The sequence below is a fragment of the Glycine max genome, chromosome 7 (genome assembly GCF_000004515.6).
Source record: "Glycine max cultivar Williams 82 chromosome 7, Glycine_max_v4.0, whole genome shotgun sequence".
Taxonomy (NCBI): domain Eukaryota; kingdom Viridiplantae; phylum Streptophyta; class Magnoliopsida; order Fabales; family Fabaceae; genus Glycine; species Glycine max.
This window is the reverse complement of record NC_038243.2, coordinates 21,658,644-21,665,141: the sequence shown is the minus strand read 5'-3', so window position 1 is coordinate 21,665,141 and position 6,498 is coordinate 21,658,644. Positions and strand designations below refer to the sequence as shown.

The window sequence follows — 6,498 nt, the reverse complement described above, 5'->3', positions numbered from 1 at the left end:
CTCTACCCTTATTTCCCAATCTAAGTTAGCCTCTACATTGTCCTTCCCATGGAAGTATCGGAGGTTAATGTTAGCCTCTTGAGGCTTTCTTTCCTTTTCTCTCCTATGGGAGTGAGGTCTAAGATGTGACCAATGTCTTCCTTCATAATAGTCACGAAGTTCTTCACTTAGGCTCTTGCAAGTGTTATGACTACTATAGGAGGCATGTTTTTCTTTTCTTAACTCTTTTAGTATTTTCCTTCTTTCTTCTTCCCTTATTTGTTCCCTCTCATCTTGATTTATTTTTACCCTCTCTTTTCCTTTTTCTTTTCTTTCTAGTTTTTCTTTCCATAACTTGAGGGAACTCAACTCATCTAAGATTGACTAGTACCTTCGCCATTAACACTAGATGAATGATGACTCATGTTGGTTCCAAAGTTGTGGTTCTTTCTTGTTGGGGGTTTGTAAAAAAAGGTAACAGCTAAGGTTCCAAAGGAACTCAAGATAAGCGTGATAAGAAAGAAGAAAGTATTAAGCAATAACAAGATAAACTAGGTGTGGCTAGTAAAGAAAATAAACTATAAAAGTAAGCAAGAAATTAGAGTGAAAGAAATGTAAACTAGGCGGATCCTAAGAGTGTTTCGATGACCTCATTTAAGGTTCCCAACAAAACACTCACTATCCTAAGGAAAATTTTCCTAAAATTATTACACACAAATGGAAGTAGGGTGACCTATTGGAGGCTCCCAACTGACTTCCAATGAAAGACCTTTTTGTTACAAAATTTGAAAGCAATGAAGGTATGTAAATTCTCAATTAAAAAATTACAAAAAGGTCCTCAATTTTGGTGGTTGCTCTCTCTTTGGTGATTTACTCAATTTGGAGTGTTTCTTTGTCCAATAGCTCTTAAGGTGGTTGGCCCCTTGCTTCTTGACTCAAATTCTTCAAGGGATGACACCAATCCTCCTTTCCAATTCCCTATATGGCAACTCACAACCAAGGAAACAAAGAGACAAGCAATAACCAAAGACCAAAAAAATGAAATGAAAGCTAAACCAATAGAGTTTTAACAAGACAAATTTTCAAGGATTATTCACCAATTAAAGCAATGAAAAGCATACAAAAGCAAGCTATGACTCAAAGAGAAACCTAGAATGGCTCTAAAGTAGAGTAGAAAAACTAAAAAAAAGACTCAAGAAACCTCTAGTTTTGGCACTTGTTTTCACAATAATTTTCAATTGAAATTTCAAAACAAAGATAGGTATAAAATAGGCACCAATTATAGAACAAATTTCGAGCCAAAACAATAAGCACACTTCCTTTCCACTTTTTTTTCCTGGACACTGATTTTTCTGCCAACTCGTGTGATTTTTATTATTTTTAATTTTATCCAAATCACTTGGTTCTTTTTTTTTATAATTTTGGTACTAATGTCCAGAAAATTCAGTAAACAATTCAGCTCAAACTTCATAGTGACCAATTCCCAGTAATTTATACAAGTTTGTATGTTCAAGCTGCCAGCACCAGCGATTTCAACCTAGAAATCAAGAGTAGTGTTTATGTTGCTTAAGGCTTGGATAATAACAATTTGTGTTTGCTTATGCTTAATTATCTTGAATAACACAATTCAAGATAGCTTAAGACTTATTTTGATTCACAAATCCAGCCACAACTCAGCACCACAACTCAACTTCATCATAAGCATCATGTAGGAAACTTAAAAAACAAAAAAAAAAGTTCAACAACAAGATTACTTCTAGGAATTGATTTAGAACATGTTATGAACTAAATAACAAGAATGAATTAGACAAAAAATTCAAAAGATAGGCTAATAATGACAAGAATACATGAACAAATGTATCTAGAATTCAATCAACAAAATAAAAATTCAACACAAACATAGAACATAATGTGACAATTACTATGACTAAACATGACTCTAAGACAACATGGATTAAGTGATTTACACTTGGATTTTTGTGTTTTCTTTTCTAATCAATATTTTGGAAGAAAATTTAGATCTAAAGGTTAAGCACAAGAACATTATGACTGAAAAATGAGAGAACCTAAAATCAACACAAAAATATGATTCAAGAGTAGATCTACAAAATTTGAACCATAGAAATGCAAGAACAAGTGTAGATCTAAGATTTAATCGGTTTATTTTTTTTTAATCTACTCTAAACAGCACCAAACCACAAGACAATGGAGGATATACATGGAGAATAAGATGAAGAACAAGGAATTAAAGAGAATTCACTGAACAAAAAGATAGAGGAAGCAAAAGAACATCACCTAGATGAAGATGCTCTTGATACCACATGATGTAGCTCCATGTGGAGCTTGTAGGCCTTGGATCTTTTTCATCAATGGATTCCTTTACTTCTTGAGGTCTGATTGCAACAGAATGGAGAAGGAGAAAGATGAATGGAGATGCCACTTTAAGTAGAAGATGAGTCTAGAAGAAGCTCACCACCATAGGAAGCCATGGATAAGAGCTTGGAGGTAGGAGAAGAAGGATGGAGGAAGAGGGAGAGAAGGGGCACGAAATTTTGTGCCTCAAATGAGATCTGAACTTTGAAGTATAATTCTTAAATGATCAAAGTTGAAAAAATTCACACATATGGGCTCTATTTATAGCCTAAGTGTCACACAAAATTGGAGGGAAATTTGAATTTCTATTTAAATTTCATTGGAATTTTAAATTGAATTTGTAGAGCCAAAATTTCACTAATTATGATTAGTGAATTTTAGCTATGGTTCATCCCACTAATCCAAGATCAAGTCCAAGATTCTCCACTAAGTGTGCTTAGGTGTCATGAGGCATGTAAAGCATGAAGGACATGCACAAAGTGTGAATATATGATGTGGCAATGGGGTGTAGCAAGCAAATGTTCACCTCCCCCTCTAAAATTTATTTGGATTGGGCTTCTCTCAATTCAATTAAATTTATTTCAAACCACACACATCAAATATTCACTTAATGCATATGAAATTACAAAACTACCCCTAGTACAAAAACTAGTCTAGGTGCCCTAAAATACAAGGGCTGAAAAATCCTACATTTTTAAAGTACCTTACCTATATTGTGGAGCCCTAAATACAAGGCCAAAAAATAAGGAAACCTTAATCTAATATGTAGAAAGATAAGCGGGCTCATACTTAGACCATGGGTTCGAAATCTACCCTAAGGCTCATGAGAACCCTAGGGCCTTCTCTTGACTCTCTGGCCCAATCTTCTTGGTTTCTTCTATCCAATGCCCTTGCGAGGTAGGATTTCATCGCACAACCTAACAAAGAACGCATACACTAAGACACATGCACTAACATGAGTTGATTTGATAATTTTTTCAAGTATAAAACAAGCACTAACAATGGCACACACATGAAACAACATAAAGGTAAATACACAACGGCAAAAACATGCACTAAAAGAGACCAAACACATTAATACATAATGAAAATCACACTAGTTGTGCATTAAAAGGCCAATAGCCCTAGTTAAGTAATTCAAAATGGAAAGTTTTCATTAATAATTGGCATTAATGCACAATTTTTGTGATTTCCAATGCATTCCAATATGAATTCCAATAAAAAAAATTCTATTTTAAATTTTTAACTATACTTTCAAGACATCGATTAGCAAGAATCTATTAGAAAAACCAGTAAACTTATCATATATGACAATTTATAATTAAATAACAATGTAATCCTTTAACATTGTTGGTGCATATAGAAAAAGTTAACATATACTATTTAGAGCTCGAACTCGAATTTAACATATTATTTGAGACTTGAACTCAAAATCACATATTAGGTTAAACCAATCTTGCGCATATTCCATTGATCCATGAATTAGGTGATATTTTGATTTTTTCCACAATATTTGGTGATATTTCAATTAAGGCCTAAATATATTTTTCATACCTATAATATATCTCATTTCACTTTACTACCTAATATTTCCAAAATTTTGCTTTTCATTCATGTCGTTAGTCTTAATTACTCAATTAACTAATGATGTGACAAGCTAACAGAGAGAGTCACGTCATCACTTAACAGACTTAGACTGATGGTGAGTATCAAAAGAAAAAGTTTGGAAATGTCGGGTAGTAAAATAAAAAAAATAGGTAGTAAATTGAAAAATGAGTATATTACATGTATGAAAAACATATTTAAACTTTTAATTAAATACTAAAATTAAAATTAAAAAATGGTAAATACACAATTTCATCCTTGAAAGATCTAAAATTACATTTTAGTCCCCAAATGTACAAAAATGGCGACAAAATTAATTAGTCCTTTCGTTAACCCATTACAATTAACTTGAACATGAGCACACATGTGGCATTTGGTCTAGTTATGTGGTAGTCCATGTGTACAAATGTGAACCACGTTAGTTGATGTATAAGATGAACTAATTTGTCACTAAATTCTCATTGGACAATTTTGTCAATTTGAAAGATTTGCTTTTTTTCTTTCTTTATTGTAACCAAGGTTTGTAACTATTGAATGACAACGACTACTTCCTCCCTCTCTTCCTTTATATAATCTTCTTCCTCCTTACCCTAACAAATCAATCTGCACACATCCTCTCCCAAACGACTAATTTTTCCTTTTCTTTTGATCAGTTTCTTGTATCAAAATTTATGGGATGATATCAAATAGGTCGAGAGAGTCAATGCCTGGGTTTAATGGAAGCAAAATAAAAGTGCACAGTTGTGGTAGCCATGGTGATTTTGAGTCTTCCAACAATAGTGAATGCAATGGGTGTTATGTGGAATGTAACTCTAGGAAGAAAGCTACTATTCAAACCTAAAAAAAAAAACTAGGAGGATGTTCTACACTTGCCCATTGCCAAAGGTTGGTTCCATTTATATCATAAGCTTTGTTGGTTGTAGCTTTGTTTTTTGTCATGAAAGATTTATACACTGACTGAGTCTGCCATTGTTGATGTACAACATGCTTGAAGCTGTGATGCTTTTGATTGGGGGAATCCTATTGAAGAGAGGTGGATAGAATATATGAGAGTGAAGATTGATGGGCTGCACAAAGGGCTTCAAATTATAAAATACTCCATTTTTTCTCTGTTATGTATGTTGGTGGTGGTTTCTTACTTGTTGTGGCTGGTTTAGGGGTGTTGTAAGTGAATAAAATTGTAATGTAAGTTGCTAGTTTATGGATATTGTAACTGGTTCCATATTGTGGGTTTTAGTCAAATTAATTTCTTGGACTATATTGGTAGTTACAAGTATTGTTTAGGGACGACATTGACATTAAGTATTATTGTTGAAGGACTTAGTTGTGAGCAGCTTGTACTTTAATTAGTGGCACCATATTCATCATGTGTCAGCTATGTTGAGTAGACGACACAAGTTGGTCTTTGTCTTCAAGTGACGCAACGGAAAAGCTTCGTCACGGTGGTTATGGAGGTCATCAGAGTCGTCTCTCTCACTTTAATGATGGTGGAAAGAAGGAAGAAAAGGCACAAGCTTTCTCTCACTCTAAAAAGGGTGAGTGAAAAACATGTGACCTTTATATCTTACTCGAGAGTAAAAAAGAATTACATTCTCATGACAAATTAGTTCCAATGTGACTCAGCACAAAGTTATCATTGACAAATCCGTCCCAATGTCATCACGTTACCAACATATGTGCTATGTAGGCACAAAACTGAACATTAACGGTGATAAGTTAACGAAAGGACTAATCTATCACTATTTTTGCACATTCAAGGACTAAAATATAATTTTTTATCTTTCAAGGACAGAATTGGCGACACTTAACCCTTTCAAAGATGAAATTGGGTATTTATCCTATAAAAAGAATGTCAATTTCTAATAGCAAACTTATTAAATAAAGCTAATATAGAAATAGGAGTTCATTGAGAAAGAATAGCTTGGGTGGGACAAAAAAGAAACGAACTAAAACCTAACAAAGATAGCGAGGTTGTCGCTGTGACATTTTCGTGTGCTTTATGTTACAGAGAAAACAAGAAGATGGGTCCTCTAACACCCACTTCAACAACAAATATCATCTATTATCTAATTGAAGAGGCCAAGCTCTATTTTCTACGGTGGGCTCTTTGTATATTCGCCATTTCCTATTTCTTCACTCGTAAGTTATTCCCTATTCCGCCCGCCTCACGTTCTCACAATGATTCCTTGTTATTGCAATCACTATTTTTCTATCTGGGTTTTACTTTAAGGCTCCAAATTTTGGGTCTTTGATTGAAACTTGCCTTTTTCCTATCTGGGATTTGCTTTAAGACTCCAAATATAGAGTCCTGATTGAAAAATATGCCATTGTTCTATGACCAAAACTTAGATGCTGACATTTCCTTAAGTGCTTTTGGTGTTATACTTTAGTCAGAATTTGAGTTTCAACTCGGTAAGTTATGCTGATATTTAATGCAATTGCAAACCTTTATTAAGCAGATTATTTAAGTGAAACTTATATTTTGATCAGAGAACAACACCAATAGTACCTTAGGAACTGCATCCAAGTTTTGTCCTTTTC

At 33.7% G+C, this 6,498-nt stretch overlaps 1 pseudogene; it reads left to right on the top strand.

Annotated features, from left to right (window-relative positions):
- The first annotated feature begins 5,978 nt into the window (after positions 1-5,978).
- LOC100802827 (uncharacterized) overlaps positions 5,979-6,498 on the top strand; it is a 37,026-nt pseudogene continuing 36,506 nt past the window's right edge.